The following is an 18,595-nucleotide window of genomic DNA, read 5'->3' on the forward strand; positions in this document are numbered from 1 at the left end:
TCCACATGACAGCCCCTCAAATGTAATAACAGATGACATTTACTGAGCCCTTTAGACAACAGAATTAGAGGTAGGAGAGAATTCAGAAGCTATTTGGTCCAGTTCCAGTGTTCCACAGCTGAGGAAACTGTTGCTCTAATAGAGTAAAACACTTAATAGTGATCATTAAGCTAGTAAATATGTGAGATTTGAATCCAGTTCTATCTTGATTTTAAGATCTATGACTATCAATGACAACATACTTCTATTCTCTGCCACATCAAACCTTATGGCTCTCAAAATGATTCTATGAATTAGATGGTTGATGGATACATTTTTCTCCATTTTTAAGATGAGAAACTAAAACTTAAAATTTAATTGACTTCTTTAAGGTTAAAAAGTTAGAAAGTAGAAGAGTTGAGTTTTTCAAACTCAAATTCCAAGATTTGCCCCATATAACAGAGTTTCCTGTCAATATATGAATAAATTATCACATTCTCCAAAGTTTTATCTTCTCTAGATTGAATATCTAAAGTTTCCTCAATTGACCCTTGGATAATGTGGTCTCTTCCATCCTCACTTATAGAACTGTATTATTTTTAAAATAATATTTTATTTTCCCCAATTTACATATGAAAAACTTTTAAGATTTTTTTTAATTCCAAATCTTCTCTCTCCTCCTTCACTGAAGTGGCAAACAATCTGATATAGATTTACATGTGTAATAATATAAAACAAAAAAATATATTATTTTAAATGAAAGTCTTGGTGATTATCATCCAAAAGGGTGCATGTGAGTTTACATGGTCATTGAGATAACAAATGCTCTGGATGACACGTCAAAAGCTCAGATTCAGATTATTTCTAATTATCCCAAATGAGTTGTTCACTGTCCCTTTATTTCCTGATGTTATGCATTTACTTGATCACTCTATAATAAATAATCTGTGTATACTTGGAATTCCTGTTATCCAGAATAAACACTGAGACAACAATTCTTTGGTTCACAGAATAAGAATTATATACCTATAGAATATTCAAACCAGAAAGGACCATTGAGATCACCTAAAATAGAATGCTCATAATTGAAATCTGTATAGAGTTCCATGATGTTTGCAGAGTTGTTTGCATGCATTAGCTGATGCAGGCCTTTTGACATTGTGACATTTGCCTATTGTCAAAGAACTCATAAACATCAGAAAAATGACTGAACCTAGATGTTCCTGACACTTAAGTCCAATAATCCAGTTCAGCTTTCTGTAATTAATCTGGTCTCAGTTAATAGGTGAAAAAACTGAAGTCCTCAGACATTTGATGACATGCCTAAAGTCATAGCTACTTAGGGGCAAAACTGAACCCACAGAATCTCTAAAGCAGATGGACCTCTAAGAGGATTTGGTTCAACTCCTTTCTGAATAGGAATTCTCCCTATAACATCCCTGACAGGTGATCCCTGAATATAAGTTTAGAGAACTCAGTTACAGGGAACCTGCTACCTATTTTTTCACATTCATCCATTCATTCGATAATAAACCATAAATCAAGACACATTCATCAACTACCATTTTTAGTACAAACACTGGGCTTGATGCTGGTTTGGATACAAAGACATAACAAGACATTCCTGAGGTGTAGGAGTTTACATCACAGATCAGAGTTCAAATCCTGCTTGAGCCACTTCCTAACAATCTAACTACAGGTTACAATCACTTAATTTCTAAGGGTCTTGATTACCTCATTTGTGAAATGAAAGAGTTGGGTCAGATTACTCTGGAGGTCCCAAATCTGCTACCTCTTAAAGCAGAGCATTCCACTCTTATTTATCTGCAATTCTTTGAAAAATTTTCTTTATAGCAGGCTAAAATTTACCACTCTGCTTTTCAATTCAGTACCCTTCCTAATATACCATATTGTCCCTATGCATTCATACTCAAATTAGAGGAATGAGGAAATAACCCATTGAGTGGGCAAGGCAGCAGAAGGAAGCAGAAGAAGAGAAGAGTCAGTCTTGCCATCTTTCACAGGATGAAGAACAACAAGAAGAAAAAGAACACTAAAATAAAAGTCTCTGTGAGACCGAATCCCCCCCTACAAACATATAGTAAAACAAATCTAGTTCCCTCATTGTCCATGTCAAAAAAAAAAAGTGTGCCAATCTATACTCTGAGTTCTTTACTTCTCTGTCTGGAGGTACAAAGCATGTCCCATCACTAGTCCTCTGGAATTATAGTTAGTCATTGTATTGATCAGAATTCCTAAATCTTTCATAGTTGCTTGCCTTTTAAACTATTACTAATATATAAATTGATATCTTTATTCTGCTCACTTCACTTTGTATCAGTTCATATAAGTCCAACAGGGATCTCTTATTATATAAGAGCAATGTCAAGACACTGTGAGTGTAATAAAGTTAGAGGGGAAACACTACCACCAACTCACTTATATACCAATTTGTTTAAATATTGTCCTGCAGATAGAGCATAAATCAGTTCACAGATGCCTAAGGTTTCTCAAATCAACTTTTTGAATAATAAAAATAATAATAACACTGATAATAATCATGGCAATAATAACAATAGCTATCATGTATATAGCACTTTAAAGTTTACAAAGTGCTTTATGTATTTTCTCTGAATAGATTCTCATAACAGCCAGGTTGCACAAGACAAAGTTGCCAGGTAGTGCCTTGGGAATTAACTTCTTTGTAAGCTGAAAGACTGAAAAGTCACAAATAGGAATAGAACTCCATGGGGATGGGACAGAGTGACATTATTGTAATGGCTTTAGATTCCATAGCAGTTGTCTGATTGGGGTCCAAATAGGACTCCAAAAAAAGGTTAGCTCCCTCACTTCAGCAGCTGTGATCACTAATGCTACCTCATCAATCAAAGTGTATATTGTGTTTGCAAAATGGGCCATGTGGGAAAAATACAAGAAGCTTACCGTCTAAGAGCTTTGATGATTATTTAAAACTTGGAATAAGTGCCATTACTATAATTAGGTGAGAATGATTGGCAAAGACTTTATGGAGAATGGGAGAATATATTTCATGAAAATATATATTTCAAGTATCAGAGGCAAGAGGAAATATATGGGAGAAACTGCTGTCAACTTTGTTTGACTTAATTGGAATAACCAAGCTGGGAAACAGTGGAAGGGACCTAATGAATGACAATGACCTTAGAAGTCCATTAAGGCAAACTAAAGTATCTGGATTTGATTTCCACAATAGTTAGGATTTGCTACACATTTCTTTACAGAGGTATCAGGTGACAGTCCAGAATAAAAATCAGAACAATCCATGTGTGATTATAGCAGTTCCACTTACTAATTACATGACATTAGGTAAATTACTTCACCCATTTAGGCTTCAACATACTCATCTATAAAATATTAATACTCTCTACCCTACTTCTAGCCTATAATGAGAAATAAATAAACAGTACAAGTTGCCGAAAATGACAACAGCTCAGGAAAGTTAATGCTGGATGTGCTGTGGGAAGACATAACATGCTGATGATGGCCTAATAACTTAATCTAAAAATTCTGGGAAATAATTTGAAATCATGAGAACAAAGTCACTAAACTGTTCATACCCTTTCTATCAGAGATTTAGCAATTCAGCATATACCCTAGTATAAAAAAAAGAAAAATTCCCTCCACATGAGAAAGAAAAGGAACAAGCATTTATTACACACTTATTATATGCCAGGCATTGTACTAAGATTTCTAAAAGTGTTATCTCACTTAATGATATAAACCAAAAGACTCATGGGAAAAATTATGAGATAAGGAAACAAAATAAAAGCTAGGAAAAAAGTTAATATCCATTTATTGGAAAATGACTAAATAAATTGCTGAATGTTATGGAATACTGTGCCAAAAGAAATGAATATGAAGAGTTCAAAGAAAAATGAGAGGGCATAATAATTGGTAAAGATTTGGAAGTAGTCAGAATCAGACAAAATACACAGTGACTACAAAAAAGTTAATTAAAATGGTAAAATGAGGCTAAATTATGAATGATTGTAATGACCAGTCTTGCCTATAGAGAACAGATGATGGTGGTGGTGATGATGATGATGAAAATAGCTAACATTTCTATTTTACTTTAGGGTTTACAAAGTGATTTGCCTAGATTATCTCATTGATCAAATGAGGAACAGCTGAGAAAATTCACTCCACTCTCATAGCCAGAGAAATAAAGGACTATATGTGACATATATTTTCCAGGCAGCTACGTTGTTCTGTAAATAGAAAGCTAGATATTTGGAGTTAGGAAGACATGCATTCAAATCCTACCTCTGAAACTTACTAGCAGTGTGACTATGAGCAAGTCAATTAACCTCTATCAATCTTAGCTTCCCCATTGGTAAACTATGGATAATAAAGGGCAGCTACTTCCCAGGGTCTGTGAGGCATAAGTAAGGCAACATACATAATGTACTTTGTAAACAGCAGAGTACTATATAAACGCTAGTTATTTATCAGATACTGTAAGATATATCCACTATGTTTGGCTCAACTGTTCATTGTTACAAGAAAGGACTCATCCTAAATGTATGGGTGTGGGGAGTGAGAAAGGGAAATAATATATGCAGAAATGGTTGTGTAAAAATAAAAAGTGAAAGCACTTTAAAAAGTAAAATATTTTGCCTGCCTAGGAGTCTGTTCTTAAAATTATGCCACCAAAAGAATATGTAATTTCAAGTCCATGTGTGATAGAAACTGAGAAATTTCTTTTAATTCAGAGATGGTCTAGTCTGTAGGAATGATGTGATTCCAATCTGTATTAAAATGATGGATGAAACTGAAGCTATGAAGGGCATGACTTTTTGCAGAAAGAGCAGCACACCACATTGTACCATTCATAGAGATTGAAGAAGAAATTTAAAATGACTCCAAAGTTACAAGACTAGAGGACACAGAGAGTAGTAGTCCTATGAATGGTAATAGAGAATCTGGGAAAAAATCAAGGGAATCTTAAGAATGGTCTAAGTGGGGAATGAAAATGAACTCAATTGTTGGCATATTTGGAAATTTACATGTCCTGGAATAGGCCCCATCTGACTTTGCTGTAAAGTCAGATCTGATTAGAGAGTAAGGAGAATTCTGGCAAGATTCCTATAATAGCACTTGGTGGGGAAGGGAGATGAGAGTGTGTAGACCACAGAATCAATAATGACTACTTTGTTCAGTAGACTAAGGACTGAGAGAGTTGCAAAGGAAAAATGGAGACCAAAAATAATCAGCACTGTCCTAAAATGAAATTGGCAAATAATATTTGAGTGTGCCATCAATGGAGGTCTTAAAATCATTATGACCATCACTTATCAGAGATGTCATAGAAGAGGTGTTTATTCAGGTTTGGACTAGAATGGATGATCTCTGACATCCCCTCCAACTCTCAGGTGGTGGGGGCTGGGGAATTAGGGGTAAAGTGCATGATATTTTACTTTGGGAAACTTTCTACTGGAGATCTTGAGTGTATGAGCACTCCATAAAACGTTACTCCCAAATCCAAAACTAAAGATAGAAAACTAGGTTTCTTGTCTCATTTTAAAATAAAAAGTAAATGATTAGAGAAATAAAAAGAAGCAAATAGTGACCAGAAACCTGGTAATTAAGGATGATACCTTTAAATGAATAATAACCTGCAGAGCCATGAGTAAATTTCAAAAGTTACTTTTCATATTTGCCTTCTTTTCCTGTTGTGGCAAATGTCAAAAGAAATTATAGGACAAAATGCATTACATTTCAGTAATCAGTCTTAAAAGTATACAAAATTCAGATTGGTCTATTTGAAAAAAGCATATAATGGGGAAGCCAAGGACTTCAAATAGTCATTCACTATATCCTCTTTCCTCCAGAAGCCTGTATTGAAAACTTTCTCTTCATTCATTCATTCATTCAAAAGAAATTCTATTGCCTACTGAATATATGTTTTTATAGACATTATGTAGCATACAAAGATAAGTTAGATGTGGTCCCTTTCTTCACAGGATTAGTAATATAATTGAGAAGATACAGTAATTATACAGATGATGAATGCAAGATAGCATGGGATAAATCTAATGAGAGTGTTTCAAACAATGAATTACAGAAGGTCTTGTTTGGGGTCCATGGGAAAGCTGCATGCAGTAGGTAATATCTGAGCTGGGTCTTTCTGAATTCGTGGAATTTTGACAGATGAACATTTTAGAATACAGCATTCTACAAATTACAGATAGCAAGCTAAGATTCAGTGGTTAAAAACCACCAGATATATTCAGTAACATCAAATATTTTAGTTTGGTTAGATCCTAGCATACTCATGAAAAGATAATGAAAGAACAGCCTAGAAGAAGAGGTTATAGGGAAGGTGCCATACTATGGAAGACCTTAAATACCAGGATAAAACTTTCTTACTTTCTTTGGTGTAAAATGATAAGACATTCATGTTTTCAAGCTGAAGTGGTGCAAGATATTGAATAATGCTTTAGCAAAAGTAATCTGTCAAGGGACACTAGTACATTGTTGGTGGAGTTCTTGATACAACCTTTCTGAAGAACAATTTGGAACTACGGCCAAAGGGCCATAAAACTGTCCATATCCTTTGACCCAGAAATGCCAATACTAGGACTGTATCTCAAAGACAGGTGGGAAGAGCCAACTTGTACAGAAATATTTATAGAAGCTCTTTTTGTGATGAGAAAAAATTGGGAACTGATGGGAAGTCCATCAATTAGGGAATGGCTAAACAAGTTTTGGTATAGAACTCTAGAGGAATACTAGACTTACATGAAGTGATACAAAATGAAGTGAGCAGAACCAAGTAAATGTTTTTCACAGTAATGGCAATAATGTAAAATGATCAAATGAGAACAACTCAAGTATTATTAACAATGCAAGGATCCAAGACAGTTCCAAGAGACTCATGATGAAAAAAGTTATCCACTACCCTAGAGGGAACTGATGGAGTCTGAATACAAACTTAAGCATACCATTTTCCATTTTATCTCTTTCATAGGTTTTTTCCTGTATAGGCAATATATGTCTTCTTTCATGACATGATGAACATGGAAATATAAATTGCATTATAGCTCATGTGTAACTTATATCATATTACCTGCCATCTCAGGAAGTGGGAAGAAGAGGGAGGAAAGGAAAGAATGTCAATCATAAAAAATCAAAAAACAATTATTAAAAATTATCAGCATGTCATCTGGAAAAAAATTAAGAAACTGAAAAAGAGTAATCTGGTGTTACTTTGCAGAATGAGTCAAAAAGGAGAGGGACTAAAGGTGAAAAAACAATTAATTAGTTATTGTAACAGTCCAGACATGAGTTAATAAGGTTACAAATCAATATGGGACTGGAAAAAATGTAATGAAAGAGGTGGAACTGAAAGATACTTTGGAACAGCATCTAAGAAGTGGATTCAATGTATCTATTAGCTCCTGACCATGCTGACATGTCAGAGCAAATAATGGTTGAGTAACACAACAAAAGAACAAAGTAGTATACAAGGGCATATTTCTTCAGACAAAGAGTCATTCTGCAGACATCCATAGGATCTCATCTCCAGATTTTCATGCAAATCTCTTTGGTTTCATACTTCTGTTTTGACCCTTGGCTTTCTGCTTTCATTTCATCCATTTAGATTTTGAATTTCAGTTTCTGACATGGTGGTCTGTCTTTGGATTTATCATCTCACCTGGATGCTGATTTAGACCTGATCCCTCTTTTTCCAGGGAGTTTCCTCAGCTGGTCATTGTCCTATTCACTAGCACACGATGACCAGGAATATAGCATAAATGCTGGATGTGGAATTAAAGGACTTGTCAAAGATTATACTAAAGTTTCAAGCTTGAGTATATTATGATGTTATTAATATAAAGAGTGGAGTAAAGAGGACTAAGTTGGTTGGAGCAAGGTGAGGGTAAAGGAAGAAAGCAAGGAAGGACTATTAATAAGTTGAAAAGTTCAGTTTTGAATAAGTTGTTAAAAAAATACTGAGATGTCAGCAAGTTATACAGATGTATACATCCAGCAAGCAATTGGGAATGGGAATGTCTGCACCCTGTCTACCATTTCCAGTTTGTAATTATCAAACATCAAACAATTGGAGTGAGTCTCCAAGTGAGCTCTCTTTCTCTAAAGCTCTGAAAGAACTATGTTGTCTAGGTTGATACAGAAATCAAGGAGGGCATGTAAAAAGTTGCTAAGAAGCTGAGGAAGACGAGAATTGACAAAAGGTCATTGTACTGTATAATTATGAAGACCATTAATGATTTTCAAGAGTACAGTTTCAGTAAAAAGTCTTAATTTATATACAGATACACCTTCCATATCACAGGGGTTAGTGGTAATGTCTGTGGCTTTCACAAAAGTCCCTCCAAATTCCCATTTAATTTCTTATGCCAACCCATGCCATACTGAAACCAAGATGGGGGAGTTGTGATGTGGAAGGGATACTTGTATTTTCAAGAAATGTCTTCTGGACAAGTAGTATTTCTTGTTTTGATTCGCCAAGGGAGGGGGGAATAGGGGAAAGGGGAGGGTTAGTCTGTTAAATGATAAGCAGATTAGAGGGCAGGGGATTTTTGTATTGTATTTATTTTTACCTCATAGTATATCATACAGTTCTGCACATTTAGTAAGTATATAACAAATATTGATTTCTCAGTTTACCACAAGGAAAACTATTGGGTTGGGCCCAAAATTCAGAAGACAGGAGTATAAAGGGAAATGAATTAGTCTGATATACATTCTGCGGAGGTAAGCTAAAGGAGTACGGATGGATCCAACATTTTTCCTGGTGATATAAATACAAGCTCAGCTTAGCTAAACTTGAGATCTAGGGCTGAAGTGGATAGTATGTTTTGCACAGTAATAATGCCTAGGTTGAAATGGGAAACAAATACTATTAAGCATTGTTTCAGCACCTACTATGTGCCAAGGACTGCTAGGCACTCAGTGAGGACAGTGAAACATTCTCTGTACTTAAAGAGATAACAATCTACTGTGAGATGGGGGAGGGGGCACAAAAGGCTCACAAATAATTAAATAAAAATATGTACAAAATAAATTCACCAACACTTGGGGTGTGACAAAGCATTAAACAACTCGTGGGATCTAGTGAGGTATTATGGAGGAAGTAGCCCTTGAACTGAAGCTAAAGATGAAGAGGGGGAATATTCAAACAATGAGTTATGAAGGCACAAAGGTAAGAAATGAAATGGCAGTCATTTAGTGAACAGCAAAAGGATCAGTTTGCTTGAAATATAGAGATGAGGAGGAATAATATCTAATTTAGATGGGGAATCTAGGATGAGTCAAAGAGGCTACATGAACCCTCAGACAAGCAAAGCTGGGCCAAAACATAAAAATGTCTCACTGATAAGAATAACTCATTTCAACATGCTCTAGAAAGAGGCAGGTGTTCCCAGATAGTTAGGGTGTCCCAAAAGTCTTGTGTAATTTTAAGCTATTAAAGTATAATTTTAAGTTTAAAATTTAAAACTGCACTAAGGCTTTTGGGACACCCTATAAACACAGAAGCAGAGATAATAAATGAAAGATGTGTAACTTGGTGAATGGAGGAAGATGGTATAAGAGGGGGAAAGGATGAGTAAGGAGATAGGAAATTAAAGTAATAGTTAAGGGTCAAGAAGACAAAAACAAAGGAGAATGGTTAATAATCAATAAGATGGTAGCAATCTTTGTATCCTCAATATCTAGTCTAGTGTCTGGGACTTTTTTGTTGTTGTTCAGTTGTTTCAGTTGTGTCCAACTCTTCATGACCCCATTTGGGGTTTTCTTGGCAAAGATACTAGAGTGGTTTGCCAATTCCTTTGCCAGATTACCTATAGATGAGGTAAACAAGGTTAAGTGACTTGCCCAGGGTCAGATAGGTGAGAAGTATCTGAAGCCATATTTGAACTCAAGGAGATGAGTCTTCCTTTCTCAATATCTGGTGCTCTATCCACTTTATCACCTAGATGCACCTATATTTGGTACATAATAGGCACTTAATAAATGCATGTTGCTTTATTGATTGACAGTAATATGTTACATTATAATATTCTCTTCTTCTATATACATTGGGGTTTTTACTCAGATATATTCCTGGAAGATAGATAAAAATTCTACTTATGACTCATTTCCTTGGAGGTTGATGTAATTCAACAGTGGAATGCTTTCTGGATGGAAAAATAATGGTTCTATGAATCCCACTTTTAGGGAATTCATGATTAAGATCTCTCTTTAGCTAAATGTTCAACAACGCTAAGTAGCAGCTTTTATACTGAAGGCTAATAGAAACAGTATCATTATTTCTCAAATCATGTCAAAATAGAATATAAGCCCTAAACTAATTATACTTCTGTTTCTTCTGAAATCAAGCCAGATTTGCTTACTTTGCCTGTCCTCATGAGAATGAGGAATCAGTCATTTTTGGGAGATATACGTATCAGTCAAAGAATTTAGATTTAAAATTTGGGAGGAAGCATAGAGATCATTTAGTCTGATTCCTTCATTTTATTATAATGAAACTGAGACCTAGAAAGCTTAAGTGACTTGCTGAGAGTCATATGAGCAGTATATGGTAGAGCTGGAACTCAAGCCCATATTGCTTGATTGCATAACCAGGATACTTGTTACTATATCATGAGGGGAATAGTTAATGCATGAAAAATTTTGTAACTTGGTAAAGGGAGGAGGCTGGAGTAAGAGAGAAAATGATGAATAGGGAGATAGAAAATTAAAGTAAGAGTGAGGAGTCAAGAAGATAAATATAAACATATATGTACATATACATATTAAAATGCACAATTCCATCATACAGATAATGTCTAACAACCATTTAAATTCAAATCTCTAGTAACTCTATGTTTATGCTAATTATATATCAAAAGAAACAGAATTTTTGCATCAGATTCAACTACCTCAGAAAAATGAAATGATATGTAGAAAATCTGCTACATGCAAGAATGGCATTGAATAGACAGAAAATAAGCTTATAGGTAAGTCTGAGACTGCCAGAAACATCAAGAATGCTGAATCGCCTCCAAAAGGTGAGGTCACAGCCCAAATTCTTTGCAAATTAATCAGCTCCAGATGGAAAAGGCTTGTACTGCCAGAGTAAAGAGTTAGATTGGCCCATTTCAGAACTTTCTTATTACCCAGGGGATGTGTTCAGTGACCTGGTACCCACCTGGAGACTAAAGACTTTCTGTTGATTGATTCATTGGGACAGCAGTCAAAGGAGGGAGATTTTTTTTCCTCTACAGTTGATCCCCATTTGGCCTCATGATCAAGTACATAAGAACAAAAGACAGCTGGAAAAATACTAGGAGACTAGAGCCACTACCCAGATGAACAGGATAGTTCAGGGGAATTCTCATTCAGATACTCAGAAGAATTTACATTATCTAAAAGTAGAATCACTTTAACCTTCAATAACCAAAGAGGTTAACTGTCAGGTGAGCTGTGAGATAAAGATAGTCCTCAGAACAACTAAATGGGACAACTTTAATTCTTTAGGCCCCTATCAACTTATCAGAAGAGTGAGGTAAGTTTGAGACCTATAAATTAGAATTCTAAGGTTTGGACCAGATCCTGCTTTTGAATCACTATATGACTTTAAACAAGCCAGTTTAATCATCTTTCACCCAATTGCCTGCACTGAAAACACTCAGGACAGTGTAGGTTCCACAAATCAATAGGGATGTGGTCATGATCAGGAGAATGTATGTTCCATGCATGTTGAGTTATTGAAAAAAACTGCTTTTGACTAGCAGGTATATCTGAGGTTTGTTATATTGCTGAAGATTATGATCATAGATTTAGAACTGCATGGAGTCTTAGACACTATTTGGCATAACCCTCTCATCTTATTGTTGAGGAATCTCAGTGCCAGAGAGTTTGAAGGTCTTGCCCCAAATTATCTAGATTTTAAGTAAAAGAAGCAAGATTGGAACCAAGGTCCCCTGGCTCCAATCCCAAGGCACTTTCTATTGCATTGCACTGCCTCCATTGAAAGCATTTCAGATATTATTTCTCCCAGAACTTTTGGAATGTCCAGTAAATCTCTCAATTTTGAACCACTTTTTGGCATCAACTAGGGTAGATCTCACCTAAAGGGCCAACTATCCTAGTCCAACTTCAGCTTTCAAAAAACTAGCAAGCCTAAATATAGTATTTCCAAACAAAAGTAACTCAGTAAACTTTTGTCTTCTCAGGCTCACTATAACTCCATTTTAAAGCTAGATTTCTTTGTTATATGGCACAGGAAGGATGTCTTTGAATACATAGATGAGAGTCAATGCTATGGATCCAGAGATAAAGCATTTAATTCTACTTCTGACACATACTATATGAACTTAGGACAATCTTTTTACTTAACAGTGTCCCCAAGCAATTCTCAAAGATACTGAGTTGCAAGAGTTATGAATCTGCATAAGCAGAGAGACATTCCTCTCTGAGAATTCTCTACATAATGAAAAAGGCAAAACCCAAATATACACATATACTTGGACATACACACAAATGGATGGGAAAGAGCCATACAATTTCATTAACTTGTGAAATTCTCTTAATAGATAAGTCCTAACACAGAGAAGTTAAATGACATGTCCTTAATTTCAAAGCTTGTCAATATCAGAGGCAGAATTTGAACTTTATTCTTGATAGAAAGCTATGTATATAAGCATATGTGTGCATGTATACATGCATGTATATACACATATTGCATGGTTCAAATTCTATCTCTTATATATGCACATCCATATATAAATATATATGTATATATATATACATCTACAAAGTGTGTATATGCACCTGTTGCTTTGTATAAATGTGTATATTTGTATGAAGACTATCCACATGTATGTTACATGTGTTCATGTGTACATATATAACACTTGTGCATGAATGCATGTGTGTATATATAAACAATGTGAATATATAAACAATGATATAACTACTATTACTGATTTTGAATAAAACACATTGAAATTGATTTGTTAATCCTAAAATAACAATCCCATGCCCCTAACACATGCAAAATAACATTTCCTTCTTTTTCTTTCTTTTTCTTTTTCTTTCTTTCTTTCTTTCTTTCTTTCTTTCTTTCTTTCTTTCTTTCTTTCTTTCTTTCTTTCCTTAAAGAACTTAAAATCCTAGGGAAGCAAATTCAAAGCAGATAGGGGGGCCTTGTCTAACCCATAGCCCTATGGGTCCTTTAGGCTTGTACATGTTGTTAATTATTTTGGTCATGGTAGCTCACATGGTTCTGAAAGGAAAGTACCAGAGATTTTTTTTTAAGGAAAAAAAAGTTTCACTTTCTATATTATAAAAATTCCATTTTTTTCCTCTTCATCCAATACCCATTTATATTTCTATGTATAGATCAATGCTAAGACTGGAAGATGGTAAGTGGTTTAAAAGAATTACTGTTTCATCAAATCCACACTTAACTGAGATTATGAGATTGTTCCATTATCCTATTAGTTCAAAGCAACTCCTTGATATCTCATGAATCTTCACATCCCCTCAGCTTTCATTTAGTAAGAAGAAACCATTGAGGGGTAGAAAGAACAAAAGGGTGGAAAACTTTCAATGGAACTTTGAAATCCTTTATTTTATGTTATTTTCCTCCACATCCTCCAGCATTAATTAATACCCCACCCCCACTCCCAGGTAGGCCCAAACTTTCAAAGCAATCACTAAATCCAAGGGAACAACAATACAAGTTTCAGTATAAAATTCCTATGGTCAGGGGACAATTTGAGGGGAGGCAAAAGTGAGTGTTTTTTTCCTTCATTTCTTTTATAATTATTGTAGAATAATCCAACAAAAGCAACTCAAAGAACAGAACAAAACACCCTAAGTATTTGTTGAGTCTGTCTAACTGTCCTGTCTTGGAGGGTATATATTTAAGAATGAAGACTTAGTCTCTCTTTGTGAAAATTATTGAAAACTCCAATCCAAAAAGAAGGTGCTAAAAGGGAATGTACATCTCTCTCTCTCTCTCTCTCTCTCTCTCTCTCTCTCTCTCTCTCTCTCTCTCTCTCTCTCTCTCTCTCTCTCTCTCTCTCTCTCTCTCAAAGTTTGGAACTTAACCCTTTCTAGTTTGTGGCTTCCAAGCTTCATCATTATATTTTCTCTATAAATTTTCTTTCTGCTAAGTCTTTCTGATAACAACTTGGGAAGATGGAAGAGGCTAATACTGCTATTCCCACTTTAGAGATAAGGAAAATGAGAGAGGTACAAGACTTGCTCATGATAACAGTTCTAAGTGTCCTGAAACCCCTGGATTTTCGAATTCCATATCCATCACTCTATGAATGAGGAAAGTATACTGTTCCTCTTGCCTGAAATTTTTCAGTGCCCCTCTCCCGCCAAAGAGCAGCAGTTGCTGTGTGAGCAGTAGCCAGCATCAGCCTGCTGAGAAAAGATGGAGCCCTCAACCCCTGCCCCCACTGAGGATTGTCAGAATAAACTTCTAGGGAACACTGGGGCGATGGGAAGACACAAGAACTCGGACGGGAAAAAAAAAAGTCCTTCTGATAGCCTGGCTACCTTCCCTTCATCTACCACCCCTCACCCACCTGCTAAGTATTAGCCTTTTTCCAGGACTAATGAGGTATCTTGAGGCATAATCCTGCTCAGTTCTCAGCCTCTGGCCATAAAACTACATAAATATCCATGAAGCACACTGGAAAAGAGAGCAGGTGGACCAGTAAGTTTTACCCTTATCTGCCTCAGTTCTCTTTCATCATCTGCAAGACCCTTCTCATTGCCCCTGTTCCAAATTGAGCCACAACACCCATACTCACGCAGTTATCAGAAAACCTTAAAGCTAGGTAGTAGAAATGCATGATTCCAAAGGAACCCTAAGGAAGACAAGCCTTCTTCAATTTGCGCTTACTTACTTGGAGTTGTGAATCGCTGCTCTCTTGCTCTGACTGTCAATGGAGAGAGATGAGGTTCGATGCTGCTTCAATTCTAGAGAAGGGAGCCAGCAGGAACAGCGCCTCTACCTTAGCTGCCTCTGCTGCCTCTGCTGCTGTTGCCGAAGAAGCTGCTTCTGCCACTGCTCCTTCTCCCTTCTGGACAGGATCACTCACTTGTCTCTTGCTTTCCCCCTTTCCAGCTGTGGTTTTCCTCGTCTGCTGGGATTTGCTCTGAAAGATTTCTGGACTCCAAGGCAAGGGAACTTGATCCTCCCTTGGACTCAATTAAGCCTTGACAGGGAGCGAGTCCAGAGAGAAAACGGAGAATGGAAGGAGGGAACGAAAGAGGGAGGGAGGCAAGCCGGCAAAGTGAGGAAGCTAGCACCACTAAGGGCACTTTTAACTCGCGAGCTGATTGGAAAGCTTATTAAAAGCAGGTCACTCAAGGGACAGTCTCTCCCATTAGAAGTAAGAAAGGAGGGAGGGGGGAGGCTTGTAAGGAAAAAGCAGATGAGATAGCAAATTGGACTGCTTGACTAATAGTCTTTCAAAAAGGAAGTCTCGTCATCACATTTCTTTTCTGAAACTTTGTGCAGTTCAGAGGAGTAAGAATACTTGGGTTTGGAGAAATCGGAATTCAAAGTGATAAGGCTCTGAATCTCTAATTGCAATCAATATCATCATATAGTAGTAGTATGAGAGGAAGGGTGTTTCAGTGGTGTCAAACTCAAATAGAAACAGGGGTCACTGAACTGTATATAAAGATCCCTATGGCAGCACATTGACTTAAAAACCACTTATCAAGCAGAACAAGGTTTGTACACAGTAACACCAATAATGTTTGATGATCAGATGTGAATGACAACTATTATCAACAAGGCAAGAATTCAGGACAACTCCAAGAGACTCATGACCAAAAAAATGGACACTCACTGCCATGGAAAGCTATGGAAGTTCCAATGCAAAGTGGAATATATTATTCTTTATGTCCTCCACAACTTTTTCTCTAGTATAAGCAATGTATATCTTCTCTTAAAAGATGATGACCACGAAAATATAAGACAATATATGTATAACCTATGTCATATTTCTTGCCTTCTTGGGGAGGGGAAGAGTGGGAAGGAGAAAGGGAGGGAGGGAGGGAGAGAAAGATCATGGATTGCTAAATTTCAAAAATGAATATTGAAAAAATTTCAATGACGTAGTCTAGAAAAATATATAATTTTTGAAACTACATATTGATATCAATTTGTTTTTTAATGTATTTTTTTTTATTTTTTAAGCCCTTACCTTTCATCTTGGAATCAATATAGTGTATTGGTTCCAAGGCAGAAGAGTGGTAAGGGCTAGGCATTGGGGGTCAAGTGACTTGCCCACAGTCATACAGCTGGGAAGTGTCTGAGGCCAGATTTGAACCTAGGACCTCCGGTCTCTAGGCCTGGCTCTCAATCCACTGAGCTACCCAGCTGCCCCCTATTTTTCTTTATTTTGTTGAATATTTCCAATATATCTTTTTAGTTAGGGCTGCTCTGAGAGGTGTTATGGGTCCCCTGTTTGACACAGAAGAAATCCAGCATTTTGCTGATACAAAAAACTACAAACAATTTTTCAGTGCCCTCAAGACTGTCTATGGGCCATTAAAACCCACCCCAGGGGGCATTTGGGTCCTAGGTTCAAATCTGGCCTCAGACACTTCCCAGCTGTATGACCCTGGGCATAGTCACTTGACCCCCCTTGCCTAGCCCTTATCACTCTTCTGCCTTGGAGCCAATACACAGTACTGACTCCAAGATGGAAGGTAAGGGTTAAAAAAAAACACACACACACACCACCACTCCCTTGCTATTCTCTGATGGTGACACTCTCATAAAAGATAAAAAAGGCATCAGCAACAGGTGGAAAGAACACTTCAGTCAGCTTCTCATCCGACCATCTTCAGTCGACCAAAGTGCCCTTGACCAGATCTCCCAAAACCACACCATTGAACAACTTGACGTCCCTCCTTCAATAGAGGAAGTTCAAAAAGCCATTAAACAAATGAGTGCAGGCAAGGCACCCAGTAAAGACGGGATCCCAACCGAGGTGTACAAGGCCTTAAATGGAAAGGCACTCCAGGCATTCCATATAGTGCTGACCAGCATATGGGAAGAGGAAGACATGCCCCCAGAACTCAGAGATGCCTCCATCATAGCCCTATACAAGAACAAAGGCTCAAGAGCAGCCTGTAACAACTACAGAGGCATCTCACTACTCTCCACTGCTGGAAAGATCCTCGCCCATGTTATACTCAATAGACTCCTGTCATCTGTTTCAGAGCAGAACCTGCCTGAATCACAATGTGGCTTCCGACCAGATCTTAGCACCATCGACATGGTCTTCACGGTGGGGCAAATGCAGGAAAAATGCCTTGAGCAGAACCTGAGGCTCTACATTGTCTTCATAGACCTAACAAAGGTGTTCGACACAGTGAACAGGGACACATTGTGGGTGATCCTCAGCAAGCTTGGTTGCCCAGCAAAATTCATCAAACTGATCCAGCTCTTTCATGTCGACATGATAGGGGAAATCCTATCTGGTGGAGAGACTTCCGACCACTTCAACATCTCCAATGGAGTGAAACAAGGCTGTGTCCTCGCTCCGGTACTATTCAACCTATTTTTCACCCAAGTATTATGACATGCTGTGATGGATCTAGACCTGGGCATCTACATCAAATACCCTCTGGATGGCTCACTATTCAACCTTCACCGCCTGACTGCAAAAACAAAGACAACAGAGAGACTCATCCTGGAATCTCTCTTTGCAGATGACTGTGCTCTCATGTCCCACCAAGAAAATCATCTACAAACCATTGTGGACAGGTTCTCTGCCTCAACAAAACTGTTTGGCCTATCAGCCTCAGCAAAACAGAGGCTTTGTTCCAACCTGCACCAGGGAGGCCAACTAACCAGCCATGCATTACAATCGATGGCACACAGCTTTCTAATGTCAACACTTTCAAGTACCTGGGCAGCACCATCACTAAGGATGGATCCCTAGACCACGAGATTAATGCCAGGATCCAAAAGGCCAGCCAGGCACTTGGGCGGCTGAGCTGCAAAGTCCTCCAACACAGAGGTGTAAGCACTGTGACGAAGCTCAAAGTGTACAATGCAGTTGTCCTCAGCTCACTCCTGTACGGTTGTGAGACATGGACACTGTACCGGAAGCACATGAAGCAGTTGGAGCAATTCCACCAACGCTCCCTCCAGTCAATCATGAGGATCCGATGGCAGGACCGAATCACCAACCAGGAAGTCCTCGACAGCCAACTCCACCAGCATCGAAGTAATGGTCCTCAAAACCCAGCTACGATGGTCCGGACACATCATCCGCATGGACCCACAGCGAATACCAAGACAGGTATTCTATGGTGAACTGTCAGCTGGACTCAGGAAACAAGGTCGACCAAAGAAAAGATTCAAGGATCAGCTAAAGTCAAACTTGAGGTGGGCTGGCATTACACCAAAGCAACTAGAACTTGCTGCCTCTGTCAGAAGCAGCTGGCTAACCCACATTAACCATGCCGCCACCACCTTTGAAGATGAACGACGTCGATGTCTTGCTGCTGCTCGTGAACACCAACACCAGCCCACAACCGCACCTTCCGTAACAACTGGCATCCCATGCCCCATGTG

At 37.6% G+C, this 18,595-nt stretch overlaps 1 protein-coding gene across 4 annotated transcripts in view; it reads right to left on the reverse strand.

Annotated features, from left to right (window-relative positions):
• The window catches only part of PTN (pleiotrophin), a 160,504-nt gene extending 144,728 nt beyond the window's left edge, over positions 1 to 15,776 (reverse strand). Inside the window, exon 1 of one of the 4 annotated variants that reach the window (XM_056799741.1) lies at positions 14,898 to 15,776. The gene's annotated coding sequence lies outside the window, so the exon portion shown is untranslated. The remainder of the gene's footprint in view (positions 1 to 14,897) is intronic. The other 3 variants (XM_056799740.1, XM_007504386.3, XM_001374397.4) reach the window with 3 other exon arrangements.
• Positions 15,777 to 18,595: the final 2,819 nt, after the last annotated feature.

This window comes from Monodelphis domestica, chromosome 5 (genome assembly GCF_027887165.1).
Source record: "Monodelphis domestica isolate mMonDom1 chromosome 5, mMonDom1.pri, whole genome shotgun sequence".
Taxonomy (NCBI): Eukaryota; Metazoa; Chordata; class Mammalia; order Didelphimorphia; family Didelphidae; genus Monodelphis; species Monodelphis domestica.